The sequence below is a fragment of the Petromyzon marinus genome, chromosome 55, assembly GCF_048934315.1.
Source record: "Petromyzon marinus isolate PM22_M1 ecotype Great Lakes invasive population chromosome 55, UKy_Petmar_22M1.pri1.0, whole genome shotgun sequence".
Taxonomy (NCBI): Eukaryota; Metazoa; Chordata; class Hyperoartia; order Petromyzontiformes; family Petromyzontidae; genus Petromyzon; species Petromyzon marinus.
This window is the reverse complement of record NC_133721.1, coordinates 8,791,274-8,815,597: the sequence shown is the minus strand read 5'-3', so window position 1 is coordinate 8,815,597 and position 24,324 is coordinate 8,791,274. Positions and strand designations below refer to the sequence as shown.

The 24,324-nt window shown below is 45.6% G+C and overlaps 1 long non-coding RNA gene across 1 annotated transcript; it reads right to left on the bottom strand.

Moving 5' to 3' along the window:
* Positions 1-5,737: 5,737 nt before the first annotated feature.
* On the bottom strand, positions 5,738-23,021 carry LOC116954590 (uncharacterized). The gene is made up of 3 exons (XR_004404729.2): positions 22,917-23,021; positions 18,528-18,735; positions 5,738-7,230 (listed from the first exon to the last, which is right to left on the bottom strand). It is a non-coding gene; the product is annotated as an uncharacterized LOC116954590 (long non-coding RNA).
* Positions 23,022-24,324: the final 1,303 nt, after the last annotated feature.

Sequence of the window (24,324 nt, the reverse complement as noted above, 5' to 3'; positions counted from 1 at the left end):
GTGTTTATTTGCCTTTGGCTTTGAGAGAGCAACATAATTACCTTGTTTGACATACGGGCGGTTGTGCACGCAAGTGGAGGCCCATTGAAACTCAATTCACGTGGCGTTTTCCGGCCGTAATTCCACCTCATTTGTGGTGGAAGTGGTGTCGCCATCATGTCCTCTGGAATGCAAGGGAGTGTCCAATGCGTCCCAACAGCTTTTGGCGGGTTTTGGCCCCGAGCCGTGAGAAGATGTCGGTGGAAACTTTTCACCAAAGCAGAAACTTTCCACCGTTTTGCGAAGTCTTCGTTCAATCACCACTGGTTGCGTGGATAGTGCTTGAAGTGCTCTCCGAGTTACGAGGCTGGGTTTGTGGCGGCCACCTTTCTGCGAATTTGGGGCGGAAAGCCCTCTCCAAATGTACCGGAATCTGTTTTTTTATCCTGGATAAATCTGATGAGCTATGAAGCTCTTTTTCGTGGATGTCCAGTGAATTTATGGCAGTCGCAATCAGCGGGAACAGATGTACAAATGCAAATACAAGATACTTCGTATAGTCTTAACACACCTGGGGCAAGTGCTGTTAGCGAGCACCTGATGTGCACACACACACACGATAGAGATGAATATAACAACGTCGACATAGATAACTATGATTGTGATTACGAAATTATGAATTATGTTAATGATTGCAGTGATGTTGATATTTTTAATGACGTTAATTTTGATGGCAATCAGAATCATAATATTTATTTATATTCGAGGAACGTTACAAAAACACAAAACAAAAACACGATTGGAGTGCCATGTATTGGAAATGTTAACAAATCACTTCAACATATATAAATATAAACTTTTTTTTTTAACCAAGCAAAGCCCACTGAGATGTTAACGTATTTATCAGAAGCGACCTGGCCACAAATGATAGCTCAACAAAGTGGCTTATCACGTGGAAATTTATCGCAGGAAAATAATCTGAACGCATGTCTCCAATTTCGATAACAAATGCCATCACAATAAAGAAGGTCACGATTAGTGCAGTATGTGGATATTTATTATAGCTAACATTATGACGCTGTTGCACGTGATTTTACGTCTGCTGCCGCTGATAGAAATGCATGGCAAGGTTGCAACGAGAGGCGGGGGCCATCAATCCATCCAGATAGTTCGGTTTGAGGAGCAGATTAATTCTAGCTTCTCATTGCAACACCTTGCCTGAAGTTTAACGCGAAGGCTTTCGCGACCAAACTATTATTCACAATAAAGATGTTTTGTTGGGTTTGATCGCATAAATATGCATGTGTCGTTGACCCACCACCGCCCGACAAAGCCAATCATTAAGGCTTGTCACGTGAACCAAACCTGGCAAATTAGTTACTACTTCGGCACACCGGTGTGTTGGAGAGTAAAAACGCAGCATTTACAATTGGTGTACGACGTTTCGCTGGTGATTGGAACCAGCTTCATCGGGCGATTTTTGCCCAGCATTGAATAGCGAAACTTTACCTGAAGATTTCCAGTGAGTCAGCTTCCACCACCACCACAACCACGTGTTGAGTTGTGGGGTAGCCGGTGCCAAACTCCCAGGGCCCTCCACGTGTTAAACATAAACACATCCTCCTGGCCTCCGTCATGAACTTTCCCACACACGGATTCGACCCCTGGTAGCCTCTGCGTTTTCTTCTCTGTGTTGAGCTTTTAGCAGTAGTCTGGATCGACTTGGTCGATATTAATTGATGATGATGCATTGGAGGAGGTAATCTTGGCACAAATCCGAAAATGTGAATGCAAGGTCTACGCGAACAGGGATGCTTTAGGAGTTTCCTTTGCAAAGCATAGCTTGCCAAGCTGTTATGAGAATCATGTAAAAAAAACGTAATTATGTTAGAAAAGGTTGGAATATTAAGCTACGCAAAAATGTACATTAATATGAAACATTGCGTAATGCAGTTTATAAATCAGTAATATGAGCCTTAGTCATAGAAACTAAAACTTTCACGTAAGATGCAGTGTTGAAATCAGGCATGAGGTATGGTTTATACAATTTCACATTTAAGCTGTCCGAATAATGAAACCAATTTTGCATGAATAACTGACTTTTGGAAACATTTTAGACGCGGCTAAATGGCTTAGAGGTCAGGGTACTGAGCTGGCACTACTGATACTGAGTTCGAATCCAGGCCACTGCCTGTGATTAAACCGGGCCCGTTTAAACCCGTAAGCAATGAGTGCGCAAAAAAAATCACATTAACTTGGGTTTTGCGTGTAGTTTGGCTTAAATTCCAACTCCGAAAGTAAAACCAAAATTATTGGTTCGATTGTTACGTGATATATATATTCTTGGTTCTTTCGGTAAAGTCACGTAGAAGGGAAACAATAAAATAATACAAATAAAACAATAAAATTCTGAAGACGTTTCGACTGCAAAACAAGCAATCATCATCAGGTGTGAAAACCACAACAAGAAATTTTGAAAAAAGTGGTGTTTTTTAACGTTAGCACCACGGATAGCGATTTGACAGTGATATATATGTTATATATATATCACTCTCTGTAGCAGAGTGAGTGGGGAAGGTGGCTGCCCCGACTGTACAAACCAGAGGTCAATTGAAGGGATCTCAGAGGTGGCTCTGTGCTATCTACTTCAGCGAGATGTTACCTAACAAATGGTTGCACAACTCTATGAGACTTTCCTGGTTCCTAGATGTCGTGATGCATCACTGACAGCACCATTGATTGGAATACATTCACATCGACTACTCCAGAAAGCCAAATGTCGTTGAAAAAAATGTAATAAACCAACAAACAAAAGCACCCATCACTGCCCTCCTGGATCAACAGTTTTTTTCAGAAGTAATTTCTAATGCTGTAAAATCCCTGCCACCATTGTAAAACATTAATTGCCGATTATTTTTGTTACACCACAGTTGGTGTAAGGGGCCGTCCATAAATGACGTCACGCAGCTGGGGGGGGGGGGGTTAGACATTTGTGACGATGTGTGACGAGGGGGGGGGGGGTGAGAAATGTGACGTCACATAAAAATGCACAACTTTAAATAAATATAGACAACAGGTTATACTTAATTAAATAGACTTTTTAATAAATGTTTTCTCGTACAACATCAAAGTGCAGCGCCACGTTAAATACGCACTACAATGACAATAGTTTAAAGCGATTTGAAGCATGTTTAATTTTCAAAATGGAAATATGTGTGTTTTTTTGGGGGGGGGGCAGAGATTTGTGACGTCATATATGAGAGGGGATGTGATTTTTTGTGACGCCGTGTGACGAGGGGGGGGGGGTCAAAAATCGTCCAAAATCGCGTGACGTCATTTATGGACGGCCCCTAAGGACGAGCAACACTGGACGTGCATTTCCTGAGGTCAGCGGATCAATCTCCAGACACGGCAGTTCTTAAATCCCTCCACCTATATCCAAAGAGCAGAATTAATGTGGTTCACCACAATGAGGCCGCGTGTGGTGGGGTAAAATGTGAGTTCTGGCACCTATTCCCAAACGTCTGGCCAACGTGGAAGAGTAGGCCAAGCACCATGGTAGAGCGGGGCCCCCTAGAACTTCTTCAAATGGAGGCCCAGCAAAGCCGGGAGTGAGCAATTTCAGGGCTGAGATTTTTAATCTTCACATTTTGTGGTAAATTTAACCTCGGAATAACAAAGGGCTGTGGTTTTATCAGCCTATATAAACTATTGTAATCATCTCTACCGCTATTGTTATTCAAAATGTGCTGGACATCTTTTTCGAAATGTTGAAACGAGAGTCAACATTTCATTGGGCGGTCCCTTCTCAGGCTCGGCAGAGGCCGATAACTAACGCATCTGTTTTGTTTACCATGTAGTGCCTCTCCGCCTGTCTGTCTCGTGCACCGTTGTGTGCTCTTGTGTTAATGAACGCAGCGAGAGGGTCAATTGATTTGGACAATGAACGCCGCTGCATCCCTCGATTAATTAAGCGGCGAAGTGAAATAATTTGGCTAAACGCAGCCCAACGTTTACCCCGACGAAACTGCTTCTCTTTTGCACGCAACCGTGCGTCCACTTGTCAAACGTTTTACTCAACCAAGCGATAGAGGACCGGTGTCACGCATATTTTGTTTTTTTTTGCAAGCGGCATTGAAAAACAGAGAAAGTGCACAGAGCCGTCCCTACGGTAGACGGCGAATCGGGGCGACTGCTCCGGGCCCCGCGCTTTGGGGGGCCTTGCGCTTCGGACGTCACGGTGTCACATGTAAAACTTCCAATTGAGTCTTAAGGCGTCGGGGGGCGCCCACACGGTGGGGTTTTGCCCCAGGCCCCGCAACCCCCCCCCCCACCCACCCCACCCCCATGGACGGAACATGCCTTTACATAAAGATTACAATTATTTAATTTTAGTTTGTGTCGTTTACGATATAGTTTTATATGTATGGATGTTGAACATTGATCACAACGTACGTAGCCAATCGGAGATTTTTGCATTGAACTCGGACCTATATCTGACAGCGAGGGTCCTTGCGTTCTCTTCCGCTGAACCGCAATACCTTGCTGGCCTCGTTAAGGAGCATAACACCATCACGTGAACTCTGATCATACTCGCAGCAGCGGCTTTTGGCTCGCATTCAGACGCGCTTCTGCGGCCGTCTGGAACGCTCTTCCTTCTGATGTTAGGAAGCCACTGGAGCTATGCTCTTTTAAATCTCGATTGAAAACTCATTTATTTCGAACTGCTTTTTGTGTTTTGTTTGTTGTCCTTCCCTCACACCTCCGATTGGCTCAGTTAGCTACGTACGGTGCGAAAGAAGTTCAACATACATCCATACAAATATGAGGCAGTTCACCAGTATTGACTGAAGCAAGCCTGCCGCTGCTGATGAGGCGCCGAATGTCAAAACCGGTTGAGAGGTCGCTCGCGTTGCTGCTGAAATTACGCACTCTCAGAAGGATGCGTGGCTGGTGCAATGTGTAAAATGTTTTGCTTCTTTTTCATAGAAGGACAAAAATGACGAGTTGGTACATTATCCGCATGTATATAGTGACTTCAGAACGAGTATGCTTAGGCTTGGAGGAATCCGATGAGCTATGAAGCTCTCTTCTTTTTTTTGTAACAGACGTCCGATTCTGTGCGGTCCAGCAAGTTCTTACATTCTCATTAAAAAAACAAAAAAAAGGCGAGCCTCGACAAATTCAAACGAATTGACCACCCAAAAACAGAAGGTACCTTCGGGTGGCAACCGCCTCCGCCGAAGTGAACTCCCAAAACTCCCCGCGCGCGCGCGCGCGCGCGCTGTTTCGTCGTCGCCGCCGCTGATATTTAATCTTCTCGCACGCACGCACGCCGGCACGAGCTCCCCCCTTCTAGGGGTGGTGGGGGAGGTAGCCTTTGATGTCCCGGACCAACAACAACGGCGCGGCGTCTCGGGGAGGGATTACAACGTCCCAGGAGCACGCACTTCCGGCCGAGCTTTGCCCCGAATAGGGGGTCTCGTTACGACGCGTGGTTGCTCCGCAGATCTCCCTTCGCTGCGCTGTCAAGCATGAAGCACCGAGCGGGGCTTCTTAACAGGGTGCGCGCTGGTGGTGGTGGTGGTGGTTGATGGTCGTGGCGGTGGTGCCTTTTTTTTAGAAGGGTTGCCCGCTGCCGATGTGTGTGTGTGGCTTGCGACTGAACGATGATGGAACCTGCACACAGCTGTGTTCCTGAGCTCTGTGCAGGATCCAGAATCAGAATCTTTATTTAGACTCGAGGAGGAATCCGATGGAGCTATGAAGATTTTTATTCCCCGCGGGTGCCCGGTATGGGGCGGGTCAGTGAGTTACAACAACAACAAACAAGTAGAAAAAACAACGACTGGAGTGTAAAGTTGAGAAAATGGTAAGCAAGTCACTAAAACACAAATAAATAAGTGATGCGTACATTCATTCTATAAGTCCTCTTTATCAAGGAGGCAGCAACAACAGCACAGTCCCACAACACGCCATGATGACGCCACGCGTCAGTCGCTCGATACAGTGGCATATTAACATTGAACTATCGACACACGGATTATGAGCAAAGATCCAAATCGCGTTTGCAAATGCGACTGTATCTAGCGCTGATCTTCTGCTTCACTCTACTTTTTTGAAGGAAGATTGACAATTCTCAGGGATGAAAGCAAGGTTGCTGCTCCGAAACGATGACGCTGCGATGGCAAAGGCTGCGTCACCTTTAACGATTCTTGTTTCTCGGGATATTTAAACGGCAATTCGATGGACGCCTTTTTAGGTTTCTTGGGCTTGACAATGGGGACAATGATTTAGCTGAGCTTAGCAACAGATCTGCCAATTAGGATGTGATTGGTTGAGCAGGGCCCCGATGGAGATTTCTTCTCGCGTCCAGTGATGTGCGATTGGATTTTAAGAGGAGATCGCAACGGTGGATCCACAGCTCGCCGCAACTATTCCGACCTCTGCGCTGCACGCGCCGGGAGCCCCTCGGCAACTTCACACGGCAGAGAAAGCGCAGCGAAACGTCGGACACCGCGCCGAACGACGGCATGGCGCAACCCGAAAACGCACCGGAGGGCTTCACAGGAGCACGCGTAACACAGCGATGCCTTGCTGTTTATTCGTTTCACCGTTTGTGCCTTTCGTGTCTGCTTCTAAATATAAATTAACTATAACTAATGCCTCTGCTGGCAGACAAGTCACTGCCGTTATTTTAAATCAACATTGGAAACTCATTTCTTTGAAATCGCCTTTTGTGTTTGGTTTTGTTGTCCAGCCGCATCTCTGATTGTCGCGGTCGGCGACGTATGGTGCGAAAGAAGTTCAACATACATACATGCGGAGCTCTTCACAGCCCCCTATACAATTGCCTTGTCTCCCACTTTCGCACGCCCGCCAGGCATCCTGAAAACGTTGTAAGTATCCACGCTTTACCCCCCCCCCCGCCAGATACCTACTTACCGATGGTCGACTCACTTATTCTGCTGGGTGGACAGAGACGAAGGGAGAGTTTAAACACACGCTCATTGTATGCACTGTACATATGTTGAACTTCTTTCATACCGTACGTAGCCAACCGTGCTAATCGGAGGTGTGGGAGAAGTGCGCGGGGGGAGGGGGGGGGCGGCAAGTCGGGTGGTGTAGTTGTAACACCTGTGGCTCACAGCAGGAAGGGGTACAATGAGTTTGATTACCGAATGGTGGCGTCTTTCTGTATGAAGTGTGTAAGTTCTCCGAACTGCTCTGCACGTGTTTCTTCCGGTCTTCCTGGCGTCGTCCCACAATATAAAATAAAAACACACACAACGTAACAGTTATGGCCAAACCCATCACAATTTCAAACATTACCATGCAAATGACTGAACTGGGATTATGCATTGTAGCATCGCCACCCGACTGTCTGGACCCTGCTGAAAAATAATATGTCCTGGGTAAAGAAGTATAATAACAACAACAAAAATAATTACCCGCTGCACCATGAGATGGAACCGGTGACCTCTGGATATTAATTCCGGTGTACTGATCATTATACCATAACAAATATCAAAGTGTTGGCAAGGAGAGAAAAATAATAATACTCTACTCAAGGAGGAATGGGCCAAACATCGCAAGAAGGACCCTTCTGGAAAAGTCAAGAGGAAATTAATCATTAGTGCACAACATGTTGGTAAAACTACGACAGAATTATTAATCCACATAAACATGTTAACAAATGAATACAGGCAAAGATACCTCGATAGCTGTGTAGAACATTGGGGCAAGTGCTGTTAGCGAGCTCCATTCAAGGTATGTACTCTGCCCAAAACACATGGTGTGGCCAGAACCACACCTGGCAATGTTGACTCTAAAGTGCAAATGTTTACGAATTGCACCAGGTACTCATATATGGCTGAGCCGACCTAGGGGAGGCCCAGTAACGGTTCACATTATTACCATTCGTGTTCGCCCTCTGATGTGTTTTTGAGTTGTAGTTGAACACACATCCAGTGCTCTGTACTGCACAACCGTGAAACTCTGCCCAGTAATAATATCAGCTGTAGCTGGGAATCGAACTCAGGTCGCCGGGTTCGTAGTGAAGTGAGCTAACCACGACACGCGCGTGGACCACACACTCATTCTCTCACACACACACACACATTCTACGAGCAACGTTTTCCGAAGCAAAATACTTCTCAACTGCAGATGTCTCGGATAATTTGGCAGCTAATTTAATAAATTATTATACCACGGTAGTGAATGTCATCATGACCCAGAAGAGGATCACATTGGCCCATTCACGTGTCCACAAATATGTATTATTGTTGTTCCAATTGTTTGCTTAGGCCAGCGTCGCTGATTCTCACCACTCTTTGTTTTCACGGTAGGTGACGACGATCATTGCTAAGCATATTCCGAATACGATCATTTGAAGTGAGAAACTGAGCCTAATTGCCATCCACAAAATCTCACCCACAAAGGGATTTGGTTGGACGATGGCAAAAAAAGACAAAACCACTTTGGAAAGTGGCCGGGTGGCCCAGAGGTCAGAGCTCTGACCTGCCACCACTGAGAACTTGGGTTTGAATCCAGGCAGCTGCCTATCATAAAAAGGGCTTCTCAAGTCTAGTGAATTGATGGTGGCAGCCCAGTCACCAATGAATGCGGAATAAAATCAACCGCGTTCAAGGATGGTTCTCCACTTATTTTGTTTGGGCAAAAATGTCCAGCTACTGATAATTAAATGTCGCTTTCACTGTCCACTTTGTTGAACCGATAGGTCATTTGAAGGTGACCTCTGAGGTAGCCCCAGTTTCTGTGGGGCCCCCGTTTTGTAAGACGGCGGAACGGGTCGCCATCGCTCTGCGACAAATCTGGATGGATTTATTTTATTTTTCGTCTCGTGGCACGACAGCAAGAGCGCGGTCGGAATACATCTGGGGGGAGAAATATAAAAATGCGTGTTTTTTTTAATCGCGTTTCGGATTAGACATTGAGGGAAGAGCAAAACGTACTTGAGAAATAATGGCCATAAGAAATGAGTCGCATGAAATGTGTCATTCAACTTTAAATTGCTTTTTCGCAGATGCCATTGATGAGCGAGAGATGAGAGCGTTCAGACACTAAGCATTCTGCTCGTATTGTTTTTTTGTTGGCAATTGTAACGAATATCCATAGTACAAATAATCATCATCAAACTCCTTCGACAACCGAAGTAAATTCACCCTGGAAAAAAAATGGCATATTTTTGAATAAGTTAATAATAGAACGAAGGAAAGCAGAGGGTGGGCGGGACGGGGCGGGGGGGAATTGATGTGCGAGGTGTCTTGTGTGATGTATTATTTACGTGCCGTCAGTAAGACAACTCATCTGTGACTGACCGCGCCGTTGGTGCGATGCGTGCAAGGAAAAGGGGGTAGGGGAGAAAACAAGGAAGATGAATCGTGCGCACGCGTGGATTCTGTACAGCCTTTCCAACATGCGTTTTTTTCCCCCTTAATGCAGCATTGTTGTTTTTAGGAATGCGTATCACCTATCACAATTTTACTAAACATTTTATTTATTTATTTTACCAGGTAATGACCACTGAGCTATGAAGCTATTTTTTAGAAGCGACCTGGCCACAAATGATAGCTCAACTTAGTGGCTTGCATCGTGAAAATGTAAAGCAGCCAAATACTCTAAACGCATGTTTTTAAATGTGGAAGAAAAAACCGGGGGACCCGGAGAAAAATCCACGTGACCACGGGGAGAACATACAAACTCCGAATATACAGGCGCCAGGGTCGGGATCGAACCCACAACTACCTGAATACCAGGCGAGGTAGTTAACATCTCGCAACCGCGGGGCCTACAGTGAGGGAAAAAAGTATTTGATCCCCTGCTGATTTTGTACGTTTGCCCACTGACGAAGAAATGAACAGTCTATAATTTTAATGGTAGGTTTATTTGAACAGTGAGAGACAGAATAACAACAACAAAATCCAGAAAAACGCATGTCAAAAATGTTATAAATTGATTTGCATTTCAATAAGGGAAATAAGTATTTGACCCCTCTACAAAACATGACTTAGTACTTGGTGGCAAAACCCTTGTTGGCAATCACAGAGGTCAGACGTTTCTTGTAGTTGGCCACCAGGTTTGCACACATCGCAGGAGGGATTTTGTCCCACTCCTCTTTGCAGATCTTCTCCAAGTCATTAATGTTTCGAGGCTGACGTTTGGCAACTCTAACTTTCAGCTCCCTCCACATATTTTCTATGGGATTAAGGTCTGGAGACTGGCTAGGCCACTCCAGGACCTTAATGTGCTTCTTCTTGAGCCACTCCTTTGTTGCCTTGGCCGTGTGTTTTGGGTCATTGCCATGCTGGAATACCCATCCACGACCCATTTTCAATGCCCTAGCTGAGGGAAGGAGGTTCTCACCCAAGATTTTACGGTACATGGCCCCGTCCATCGTCCCTTTGATGCGGTGAAGTTGTCCTGTCCCCTTAGCAGAAAAACACCCCCAAAGCATAATGTTTCCACCTCCATGTTTGACGGTGGGGATGGTGTTCTTGGGGTCATAGGCAGCATTCCTCCTCCTCCAAACACGGCGAGTTGAGTTGATGCCAAAGAGCTCCATTTTGGTCTCATCTGACCACAACACTTTCACCCAGTTGTCCTCTGAATCATTCAGATGTTCATTGGCAAACTTAACATGGGCATGTATATGTGCTTTCTTGAGCAGGGGGACCTTGCGGGCGCTGCAGGATTTCAGTCCTTCACGGCGTAGTGTGTTACCAATTGTTTTCTTGGTGACTATGGTCCCAGCTGCCTTGAGATCATGACAAGATCCTCCCGTGTAGTTCTGGGCTGATTCCTCACCGTTCTCATGATCATTGCAACTCCACGAGGTAAGATCTTGCATGGAGCCCCAGGCCGAGGGAGATTGACAGTTCTTTTGTGTTTCTTCCATTTGCGAATAATCGCACCAACTGTTGTCACCTTCTCACCAAGCTGCTTGGCAATGGTCTTGTATCCCATTCCAGCCTTGTGTAGGTCTACAATCTTGTCACTGACATCCTTGGAGAGCTCTTTGGTCTTGGCCATGGTGGAGAGTTTGGAAGTTGATTGATTGATTGCTTCTGTGGACAGGTGTCTTTTATACAGGTAACACGCTGCGATTAGGAGCACTCCCTTTAAGAGTGTGCTCTTAATCTCAGCTCGTAACCTGTATAAAAGACACCTGGGAGCCAGAAATCTTTCTGATTGAGAGGGGGTCAAATACTTATTTCCCTCATTAAAATGCCAATCAATTTATTACATTTTTGACATCCGTTTTTCTGGATTTTGTTGTTGTTATTCTGTCTCTCACTGTTCAAATAAACCTACCATTATAATTATAGACTGATCATTTCTTTGTCAGTGGGCAAACGTACAAAATCAGCAGGGGATCAAATACTTTTTCCCCTTACTGTATACGGGTCAGAACCACACATGGATCAAAAACACGGACATTAACAACGAAAATAGAATATCTGCAGATAGAAAGTATGCAAAAAACTCAACATTTTATTTTAATAAAGCATCGGTGCATGCTTGGAATTACATTGATATATCTCCACACCTCCGATTTGCACGGTTTGCTATGCACGGTGCAAAAGAAGTTGCACATACATGCATACATACAGAGCCAGAAAGAGGAACACTTACTTGGATTTGAGAACATACACCGGTTCAATATGTTATTCGCACTGGTGAAGAAAAGTAAGTGGGGTTTGACAGGAAACATTGCTGGCAGCGATGATGGACGATGGTCATCATTTCGTGATGGAACAGCAGCTACGGATTGGAACGCGTTCACGAGAACGTCAAATACGGAGATGAAGGGGTAAAATCAGTTCCTATATACATACATAGCCTAGGTATGTATCTAAAAGATAAGAGCTGGATGTAAGTGGCTTCCAGGAACAGTCATCGATGTGCTTTTAGCCTCCGAAAATCGATGTCATCGTCATTATCAGCCATGATCAATCCACTGCTGTATGAAGACCTCAGAGCTATTTCATTCTGTCACGGTTCCAAGATTAAATAATCCAGCCAGGGCACCTGCTAATGAGCTGGATTCATCGCTCTATCTCCTTGGCAGACGTCCTCACGGCCATCTTTCATTACTTGGCCTCCACTGTTACTCTTCTTGGAATGCCACTGTAGCGAGATGTTAACTACCTCGCCTGGTGTACAGAATGCCGTGGGTTCGATCCCGACTCTGACGCACGTATATTTGGAGTTTGCATGTTCTCCCTGTAGCAGCGTGGATTTCTCTCAGGGTCCTCCGATTTTTTTCCTCCACATTTAGAATCAACGTGCATTTAGAGTACGTGGCTGCTTTCAATTGCCACGTGCTGATGATAAGCCACTTCGTTGATTCAACATTTGTGGCCAGGTCACTTCTGAAAGAGAGCTACATAGCTGAGTCGGCATTACCTCGTAAAGTTCAGTATGCTCTTCGTGATCATCGGCCATCAATACTTTGATTATCCTGTAAATGTCCCACTTGTATTACTTAACCGTTTGCGTTGTGTCCTTCACCTGCGTATGTTTTTTAAAATATATATTCAGGTGTTCCTCTTTCTGTCTCAATGTAATTCCATGCACAACTTTTCCCCATTTTTCATTGGGCACTTTTTCCAGTTCGTGACACATTGTAATTTTTTTCGCGGGTGACCATTGTTTCTAAAGTGCCTGTGGACAGCTGAACCCTTTGGTAACGGAAAGCACTCTTACCCAAGCGCCTCAAGAAGTGAGTGCTTCATCAGCTTGTTCAGAAGGGATCAGAATCAGAATATTTATTAATACTGGAGGAATCCAATGAGCTATAAATCTCTTTTTCACAAATATCCTTCTCAATGCAGTGTTGTTATTGCTGTTGCTTCTAAGCCTTGGGACAAGCTGCAAGACCATTTCTATAAGGCGATTCATTATGAATTGAACCCAATCCAAGTCCCTACTCTTTCACGACAGCAGTTCGTTGCGTGGGCTGAATCATTCTTTAACACGACCCAATCAAGATCGTCATGATTTTCCTGAGCCAGTTAGGAAGCGCATAGTTTGCATTCTACAGACACCATCATATGTTTTGTTGTTGTTAAATGTCACATCACCATTCAGCCTACTGTAACGTACTGCATTCACAGAGGCAGTCTGATGAGTATACCTCGGGGAAAAGGCCGTGCAAAGTGCAGTCCCCGTGTTTACTTGTTCACGTCACCGCTGACAGCATCTCTCAATGAGCGTATGAGCAGCCTTTAATTCTCTGGGGCGCACTTGAAAGGCGCTCTACGCGGGTGCATCACTTATCGCAAGCCATACAATCGGTACCCGCATCCTTGTGCGGCGGTCCAGCCTTGCTGAACTAATCTGTGAGCCAAGGACCCCCCTTGGGGGGGGGGCTAGTTTCTTGATATGCGCCGCTTGCTTACACGCTCGCAGCTGTGCCGATCCCCAGAACCGATTATGGGGGCCTTGTAGTTGCGTGAGCAATATGCGTCCATTGAACAACGGGGAGGGGCTTTTCGGTGGGTGCCTGTCAATTTTGTACGAGGGCTTTGTCGATCGGCACCCCAAGCGGCCCCTAGCGGTGGCGAAATTGGCCGTCGAATGCATTTGGAAATCCTCGATGGGACAAAAATGCCCTCTGCAAAAAATGCCCTCTGCATTTTTTGTCCCATCGAGGATTTCCAAATGCATTTTTGTCAACCTTCTCCAGGGTCAAGATCAGGCCATCCTGGGAATCAAACTTTCGTCTGAGATTGGGAGAAGTTTGTCGTCGTTGATTCTTGGTGCAAATGCTTATCATTGGTTTACAGTGAATGTTCATATGTATTTTAGAAAGCACCGTTGCATATATAAATATCTCAAAACGCTATATACGTAGAAAAAATTACACTTGCAAGTATAGATACAATCAAAAGACAGTAAAATCCGATGATAATAATGATGACAACTACACTCGCAATAAAGTATAATGAAAAACAAACTGCGATAAAAGCTTATGATGATTATAAAAATAATAATAATACACTCAGTGCAGGCTAAGAGTCACAATTCTTGACATAAGCAGGGATAGCATCACAATATTGGTTCAGGATGTTTGTCTCAAGGTGCAAATTAGAATGAGAATTTGATCAACAAATACTCCACTGATTATCACAAGCAATGCAAGTAGCATACGCGTCAAAGAAAAAATAAATATATATTATATGAATACTCATAGGTTATTTTAGGCAATGAACTGTGAACAAGTCACCCGGATAGTGCTTTGATGGGTGACTACTATGCATACAGGTGTTATGATGTGCGGAGGCCCTGGATGAGATGGTCAGAGGGACTGACAGGCAGGCCTCGAAAGAGGTGGTTGGAGGCAGTGATTCAGGATGTGAAGGACCGTAGAGTGGACGTGGAAATGATGGCCATGGACATTCTGTGAAAAGAGCTTTATAGCTCATCGGATTCCTCCAGTATCAACAAAGATGATGAGGAGCGGGAAAACAGACTCCGCATGAGTGGGAAATAATCCAGGAGTAAGAAGAATATATAAATTACAAATTTAAATTAAATTAACATCACGGGGAAATAAACACACTGCACCGATGAGACAGGAAAAAAAACAATAAAAATGTGATTGTAAAATGAGAAAAAAAAAACTCTCAAATCAAATCGCAACCCTGAACATTGACAATTCATCAAATCTCTGCAGAGGTGAAGATTTAAAAGTCTAGAAAAAGATCAAGGTTGCAGCCCCTGCAATACCTTTCTCATACACACTGCTGGTGAAAGCTCCTACACTAGAGGAAGCTCCAGGGAGCCGTTGCAAGAGATATTCTGGGCCACCACTTCGACTCTACCCAGACGTGTTGGAATATGTGGCAGTGCCCACACTTTGCCTCACCGCACAGGACCGGCCGATCGACTAGCTGCGGCGTACATATGTATAGTTCCGGGTGGACAGAGCCACAGGGGCAGGTTTTCAGAAATTTGCCACATCGTTTTTACCGCCGAGCCCGGAGATCGAACGGGCGCCCTTTGCATTGCAAGTCCTGGATGCTATCCATGGCACCACAGCAGCACCCTGATATCAACATGGATACTAGGAGTGATTTTCATGGATAGGAGCAGATAATAGAATCCGTCGAAGAGTATTGTCTCTGCCCGCCATATCAACGAAAGATAAAAAAAAGGATTTCCATCGTAATGAGTATGTTTAAAAACAATCAAGTGAGAGAATTCCACACTTGCAAGATGTGGCCTAGAAATGGAAGATTACGCGCGTTCAAAACCCAACCGCGAGGACTCGGCATCCTCCCGAGACGTAAGTCTACCGAACTGGAATTTAAAGTGGTAATGTAATCTGATGGAGGAAGGAGTGGTGCAGTGGTTATTGTGCTGCACTCTGAATTCGGTCTGCTTGAGTCAGAATCCCGACCACGGCTAACATCAGTCATACCTGAACTGCGATTGTGCCCCATCTCCCTTCAGCAACCCACATTGAACCGGAGTGGCGAAGTATGATGAAAACATCCAGCAGTGGATTGACAAAAAGGATTAATATTCTTAGTTTTTTCGGTAAAGTCACGTTGAAGAGAAACAACGTGACTTTACCGAAAAAACTAAGAATATGAATTACTGCAGTCACGAAAGCTTTAAATCAAAAAGGATTAACATTATTTGTGTTTTGATTCATCATAATCTGATGCGTTTCCGGATATATCGCTGACACGGTCATTTATCTGCTATGAAGAGGGCCCACTTCCCAAAATGTCGCCTTTTATGTATTTTCCTTTTAAAGCCCCACACGCACACACATGCGCTGTTGTTATTGATCGACGCGAGGTGTTTGTTGTCGTTAATTGAGCATGTGCACCGTTGCCAAAGCGGCAGCACGCATTAACAAATTATCAATTCGACACGCTCAAGACGCTATAAGCCACTTCGTCGGGCGATCCTTTGTGATCTGCTCAAGTTTCCTAAATTTTGCACTTTCTGACCCGTCCCTACTGGACATCTCACGAAAAAGAGCTTCATGGCTCCTCGGATTCCTCCAAAACCCCCCCCCCCCAAAAAAAAGGTTCTGATTCTGATTCGCGATGCTGCCACATTTCAGTTCAGGTGCCTTCGCAGATGCCCACGACGAAGGCGACACATTGTGTACCGTACAATGTCGACCTCGCGCATTGCCAACCTCGTGATGTTTGTCTGCGTGTCCCAAGTGTGTGCACGACTGCTCATAAGCCTCATCCCTCGTCCATGTGTCGTGATGAGTGCGCGGCACCACGAACCTGGTGACACCAGTTGGATTTTCGCGCACGGCCAACACCAGCGACGATTATCTGAACCGATCGTCGGCCTCCCCAAGGTCGACTCAGCCTCGAATGAGTGCCTGTGGTGTGGTGTGTAAAAACATCGCCACTGGGGAGACAAAGGCGGTCGGGCGTGGTGCTGGCCACCGTACCCCTTCGAGCACCGTGCCGGCCTTCATAGGTGCTACTCGCTGACAGCACTTGCCCTAACAGTCTGTTAAGGCTATACGGGGTATCTTCGTCTTTATTGCTGCTGACCATACGCCTCTATCTCTTTCATGTGCACCCTGTCATAACACGGATTCTAAAATTCATCATGAACCAACACTACGATGTTGTCTGCTGCTATGAACAGCTAATGTAAATCCGTCCTATCCAAACCCATGATCTGCACGCCGAGGCTGGACGTTAAGAGAGTTTCCGCAGCGTGGCATTGGCAAGAGACAATACTTTCAAGTGACACCTTTGAATAAGTTCCCCACGCACACACACACGTCAACTGTCCGTTTCTGCGAACTGTATCAATGCGTAAGAGATGTGGTCCCGATTGAATGAGTTCGTGGGTTTGATCCTGACCCTGCATATTTGGAATTTGCATATTCTCCCCGTGGTTGCGTGTATTTTTCTCCGGGTCCTCTGCCTTTCCCCCTCCACATTTAGAAACAGCATGCCTTGAGAGTATTTGGCTGCTAGAAATTTGCGCGTGATAAGCCACCTCGTCGAGCTACACATAGCTCAGTGGGCCTTAACTGGTAAAATTAAGAAAATAGTTTAGGAGTAGTTACTCGCCTTGCAATGAGCAGCCGGCACGCTTACTGAAGATGGCACAAATAGTAGATCAGGGGCCAAGTTTGCTACACTGCTTCTCACGCGCAATGAGCAAAGAAGTTCCGTTTGACACATTTGCCTCAGTGAGCAGCCAGAGAGGGAGAGACACACACACAGTATGTATGTACGTTGAACTTATTTGGCATCGTACGTAGCCAATCTTGTCCATCGGAGGTGCAGGGGGAAGGACAACAAATGAAACCCGAAAAAAGTAGTGCGAAAGAAATGAGTTTTCAATCTAGATTTAAAAGTGCATAGCTTCCAGTAATGTCAGAAGGAAGAGCGTTCCAGACGGCCGCAGAAGCGCATCTGAAAGCGTGCGCGATACGGTGACCGTCTTTGTTCGATGGTTAGCAAAACGCTGCTGTGACGATAACCGGATTTCGCGTGATGGTGTATGCTTGTTGACGAGATCAGCAAGGCTATTGTGGTTCATTTGTGGCGAGCACTTTGTGTGTAATGAGCGCGACCCTATAATGTATTCGTTCGGCAACTGGACGCCAATGCAGGAGACAGAGACGCAGACAGAGCAAATTCAGAAACACAGATCCCCGGACACAGAGAGACAGAAGACAAAGTGACGAAGGAAAAAAAAACACGCGGCTATTGGGTGGCAAAATGTCGCACAGGGACCCTTTTCAAATTGGCGTCAGGATGGCACTAAACACATGCACGCGCTCACCAAAATTGGCAAGGCTAACCCGCAACGCTCATGCATCATGCACGAGTGGCTGCAAGCTGTGTGAGCAATGGCGCAGGCAAAAACAACGACTGGTTGCAGGCGATTGTCCACGATGACTCACGATACAAAATAAGAATAACAAATACGTTATCAATATTGATACGATTGTCCGAAATGTTGCCGTGAAACAGCCCGCAAGGCGCGGCTTTCGCGAGCCTCGTCAATCAGGTCAAGTGCAGGTTTCTTTCCCGCACGTGAAAATAAACTCAAGCTATATTCTCATGATACTAAGTGGTAGGGAGCTGCAGGTTAAAGAGCGCGCGCCAAGTGAGCGAGTCGAAGGGGAGCGTGTGGCTTCAGGGGCGTGTGGGTTCGTCGGCTTGTGAATTTATCCTCGGTCGTGAGAGTGAATATTCTTCTTCTTCTAACCACAGCCGCTGAGCACAGGAACAAAGGCCCAAAATGTCATGCGGCCAGCAGCAAACACGACCGTTTGGCGAACCATCGAACGAGGATGGTCACCGCATCGTGCGCTTTCAGATGCGATTCTGGGGCCGTCTGGAACGGTCTTCCTTCCGATAGCCGCTGGAGCTATGAAATTTTAAAATCAAGATTGAAAACTCATTCCTTTAGAACTGCTTTTTGTGCTTAGTTTGTTGTCCTTCTGCCGCACTTCAAATTATCATGGCTGTTTACGTTACGGTGCAATAAAAGTGTAATATACTCTACATACATACCGTGAACTTCACTCAATGCTTCTTCCACCCGTGTTGACGAATTGGTCTACCAAATTCTTTAATCACATCCGCGCTGGTGGCCTGGTATACAAACGAAGCCCGACTTGTATCCACGCTCAGGCCTGTTTTTTTTTCCGGGTTCGGCACGACGTCCGACGTTTCGCTGCGCATGCCGCGATCTTCATCGTCGACTGGTGCCATCGTGCTGCTGCAGAGAACGCGGAGCAGAGCGCTCGGACATCGTGAACGAGCGCCGCGCGGGTACAGCCCGAGGAGACAACGGAGAGCCGAGCAACAACATCGCGAGAAATCTCACGCATTAAGCCCTCTTATCCACGCCGACGTGGCAGTGCTGTTGGCGGATCCTAAATCCATGCCCGTCTGTGAATATAACCCCCGATATCTGTGCATTAACATGGATAAGGGGTTAGGATTACCATCGCTTCTTGGTCACTTTTCTTTCAGTGTTAAAAAAAGAACGTAGAGAGGAGGAGGAAAATAAAAACAAAATCGATTTGCGGATCGTAGAATTGTTTGCCAATTGATTTGTCGCGGATATTAGGAGTTGCAGGTAGTTAATCGGTCCATGGATGAGACGCCTTATACTTCACTCACTCCTCGCATCATTAATTTACCCCATTCATGCAGATTTACTGCAAGGCAATGGAACTGTAACAAGGTAAAAGTCAAAGGTGTCGCACTGAAATGCCTTGCTCGTGCCCGTCAACTAACCAAGGCCCTACCGATTTCTACACAACTGCTGCGGCGAGGGGAGGAGATGAAACCGACGACATCTGGAATCCAAGTCGAGCGTGCTAACCAATTACCCCCAATGCAGCATTCCAAATGAAAAAAAAAGTTAAAATGTTACGAATGTAAACAATTCTTTACGTTAAAAAAGCAAGCAGTTTTATGGAAAAAAAAAACTACATCAACTAAAAATGTTCTGATTGTATTAAAAAAAAATGAACCTCAATTTCAGTTTACATCAGACGTGAGTAAGAAGCGCCGCATTTTTTTGAGAGAAAACATTGCTTAAAAAAAAAGCAACCACTTTTAAAAGATAACATGTTTGAACGGCAATGAAAGGTCGCAGACCAAAAAAACGTGTGCGTCGCGCGCCTCAACATCCCAACCGCCTGGGGAGAGAAAAAACAAAGGTACCGCTCATTAATTCTCCCCAGAAGAACCCCACACACGGACAGCTTCTGAATGTAACATCTGCTATCAACATTAAGCACTGAGAGCGGAATCCTCTCTAACACGGCCCCAGCAGCTCCTGCAGATCGAATTCCGCTGTCAGAAATTCAAACCGGAATTTATAAGGCTCGGGCTGCGAACCCCTATGAGTTTACCCACAATTCCTCAGTGGAAGAGATGGAGGAGGCGTGGGGGGTTCGAAGGGCGGTTGGGCAGTTGGGGGCATCCACTGGGAAAAAAAAAACATCTTAACAAATAGGGCACCTCGTTTTTGCGTGTGCTATGAAGAGGTGCTGTTGCATAAAACATTACATGTTATACTCTTCTTTGGTTCTTTCGGTAAAGTCACGTAGAATGAGAATAAAATAATAAATTGGTAAAATAAAATAACACAATAAAATTCTTACGACGTTTCGGCCACAACACAAGCGGCCTTCATCAGGTGAAGGGACGAGAATTCTCACGCCGTTTCGGCCACAACACAAGCGGCCTTCAACAGGTGAAGGGACGAGACTGTCAGACTGTCAGACAGTCTCGTCCCTTCACCTGATGAAGGCCGCTTGTGTTGTGGCCGAAACGTCGTGATAATTTTATTGTGTTATTTTATTTTATCAATTTATTATTTTATTCTCATTCTACGTGACTTTACCGAAAGAACCAAAGAAGATAAATCCTTGCAGTCATGAAAGCTTTAAATCGAAATTACATGTTATACTCTTTGGTTCTTTCGGCAAAGTCACGTAGGTATAAAATAAAATAAAATCACGACGTTTCGGGCGCGACACAAGCGTCCATCATCAGGTGGGAAAGCGTGGTCTGCTGCCGAGGCAGACTGTTTTAACTGTTTTAAACTGTTTTTAAAACAGTCTGCCTCAGCAGCAAACCACGCTTTCCCACCTGATGATGGACGCTTGTGTTGCGCCCGAAACGTCGTGATTTTATTTTATACCTACGTGACTTTACCGAAAGAACCAAAGAGTATGGATTCCCGCAGTCACGAAAGCTCCAAATCAAGCTTACATGTTACATATATTTTTCATTTTAAGGCAGAGTTCATAACAAAGGATTTTTAGTTAGATCGCGTAAATATAAATGGGCCCTTAAACCACCACCAGGAAAGAGCCAATGAGTAAGGTTTGTCACAACCCATGGCAGTGGATGCGGATACTTGATGCACAGATGGAAAATTAAAAACTATCCAGTGGTACGCAACTTTGGTTATCCAGAGCAGACGGTACAGCATGTAATGACGCAATGCTGCCTGATCCATAAATACGAAGCAGACCACGGCGATACACTCCCCTGCTGCTGACGCGGTTATCTGGCTTGAACAGTTGTTGCTCTGCATCTACATGGGCCATACGAAAGAAGAAGATTGTCTAACATCTGTGATTGTCCGTGTGACTACCCCCACGATGGCGGGAGAAGAGATGTACAGTGGGTGATGAGGGCAGAATGGAGATAGGGTATGAATAACGTTAACATAGGAGATACAGGGACTCCTCTACTTACGAACGAATTTGGTTCCAGAGGCCTGTTCGTAACTCGATTTGTTCGTAAGTCCAACTTTTCTCCTATTGATTACAAAAATGTTGTACAGCATGTACACTAAACACAGGGAATGGCTTTAAAAGTTGTATAATCTCATGTACATGTGGATGCCACTGGTTCTTCATATTCTGCAGATTTAGATGCCACCACTACCATCTATTGTTCGGCGGTTGAACTTGAGACTATCGGTCCGAATAGGCAACTGCACATACGAATAGGTTTGATCGTATCTTTGAAAGTTCGTAAGTCGAAAGTTGGTAAGTAGAGGAGTCCCTGTACACTATTTTGAGCCAGGAATTTAGACACACTGGCTGAGTAGTTTGACATCAGCCTCCTTCCTCCCTGTGGGTGGACCAAGCCACCTGTTGTTATAAAATGAACATCTCATCGGATGCTCATCAGTGGTCACCTCAAACAGGTGGCGATGCGACGTCCCTTGACGGCAGTCGCTATGAGCAAGCCACGTTGCATGGGCTCTGTTTTACCGATCGCCTTGGACAAAAGGGCGCTGCTGTAGGTACGTATGTTGATCTTCTTACGCGTCGTACGTAGCTAACCGTACCAATCCGAGGTTTGGGGGAAGAGGAGGGCGCGCGACAATACTCGCTGACAATGGCGTTCACACTCCCAGGCTCACATCGCGCAAATCTCAGTAATCCTCGCAGCAGTGGCTTTTGGCTGCTAGCCATCAAACAAAGACGTTTACCGCATCGCGCGCACTTTCAGATGCGCTTCTGCGGCCGTCTGGAACGCTCTTCCTCCCAATTTTAGGACGCCACTGAACCTATGACCTGTTAAATCATTTAGATTGAAAACTAATTTCTTTCGAACGGATTTTTGTGTTTAGTTTGTCGCCCTTCCCCTGCACCTCCGATTAGCATGGTTGGTTATGTACGGTGCAAAAGAAGTTGAACATACATACATTCTCCACCCCATCATCACCACATCATCATCACCACGTCATCATAACCACCACCTTATCATCAAGCCACTGGAGCTATGCACTTCTAAATATAGATTAAAAACTAATTCCTAACGAACTGCTTTTTTCAATGCAGTTTGTTGTCCTTCCGCCGCACCTTCAATTTGCACGGCTGGCCACATACGGCGTGAAAGAACTTCAACATACGCACATGCACACACATGGCAGCTGCATGGTAGTCGGGCGGCCCCTGCGCTTGGGCGTCTGTCTTTCAATCTTCCACCGGTGGCCGTTTTGCGAGACGGCGAACAAGGAGCGGGCGCAGCCGCGATTGGCCTTGCGGAGGCAACCGTTCGCGCTTGCAGGCTCATTAATTCGCAGGTGCCGGTATTTACAGCAATGTCACGGTGTTGGAACGTGCACATTCACACCGGAGTCGTTTAATGAGTTTGCCAACGAGGAGGATTTTAGGTCCTGGAATTGCTTTCACCCGACAAAACGGCTGACCCAATTTGAGATGAGACCGAGGCGTGGACAGGATGTCAGAGTGGATTATTGTGTCGGGTTTGTATTTATTTTTAAGAGTGCTTGCTTAATTGCCGTATTGTTAAGTGTACTTCGCGCTGAACAAGCATTATATATACGAGAATTCGCCATCACGAGCAATTTGAGTTGACACCCATTTGTTTTGCACAACGAGCAAAATGTTCACTTACCGAGTGGAGACTGTTCGATGAATGTGCGTCCCGTGGTGGTAGGGGGCGCACGGTGGCCAGCAGCTGTTTGTGTGCCAGCTGTGCTGTGCTTGGTCATGTGAAAGAAAGGGGGGGGGGGGGGACTCAGGTGGGTGAGGGAGTGGTCGGTATGGGTATGGGGAGCGGTAGTGTAGCAGTTCGATTCCCGCTCATGGGCAACACCAGTGACGATTATCTGAGCTGGTTTTGGGTATCTCCTAGGTCGACCCAGCCTCATCCACTTTTTAATTTCATTTTTTTTTTATCTTGTCTACATAAGGCAGATTCTACCCTGATGTGTTGGCAAATGCGGTTTGTTAGACATTCGTTAATTAACTTGTTTCACAAGACTCTTGTCTTGCAAATATTTCTCTTCATCTCCACGTCGCAACCTTTTTTTAAGGTCTACAATTTCCTGTAAAATATGTACCTCACAATCGTCAATAACACTGCCTTAAAATTGTATATATATAATAGGCAACATTTTGGGAAATGGCCCTTAATCATAACACAAATCATATATTTGGCGGATTATGTATTTTTATTTTAAGATCAGTCTATTGATAAATGTATTGAAGTTATGTTGTTTTTAATCACGTGTGTATAACACTGCCAACGTAAGAACATAATCCAATAACACGTTTGTAAAATAATTTTCCCGGAGTTCAGCCCCACTGAACGTTTTAATGACAATGCCATTCACATTTCGGCTTTCATTTCTTCTATCCATTTGGGGGGGGGGGGGGGGTGGGTGGGGTAGGAACACCTCCTAATGTCATCTTGTTGATGTTTCTCCAAAAAAAACAAAAACAATCAGAGCCCTTAAATTGTTTTGCCATTTCGGTCGGCACACACACACACACACCGCACGTGTGCGTGAACACTCAAAGCATCGGGATATAATGAACACGTGGCAGGGTTTCAATCCGCAAGCTTTCGTTTGCCTTCGCCCAGCCCCATGGATGCCCTTCTTAGTCCGCGGGGGCAACACGTGTTCCCCTACCGAAGGATTCAGCACCAAGAGCCCTTTTCTGCAGACTTCGGCCCGTGTGACCCCCCCCCCCCCCACGAGAGCCGGTGCTCATTTCCAAACCGTATTTTAATTGCCACCGAGAGCACATAACACAGCGAGTAAATCATCGACAACCTTTAGATAACGGTGGCACGAGCCGATTGTCGGCACATGCCCGCGCAGCGAGGGTGAAAAATTAAATCCACGCAGCGAGATTAAAAGTCAGATGCTGCGTGCAGAGCTACCAGGTTCGTCAGGGGGAATGGGTTCCTCAATTTAAATCAATTCTCACGCTCGTGATGCAATCGTGACATTCTGCGAGCAATACTATTGTAATTTGAGATTTCGTGAATGTTTCTATTAAAAAAATAAAATGCA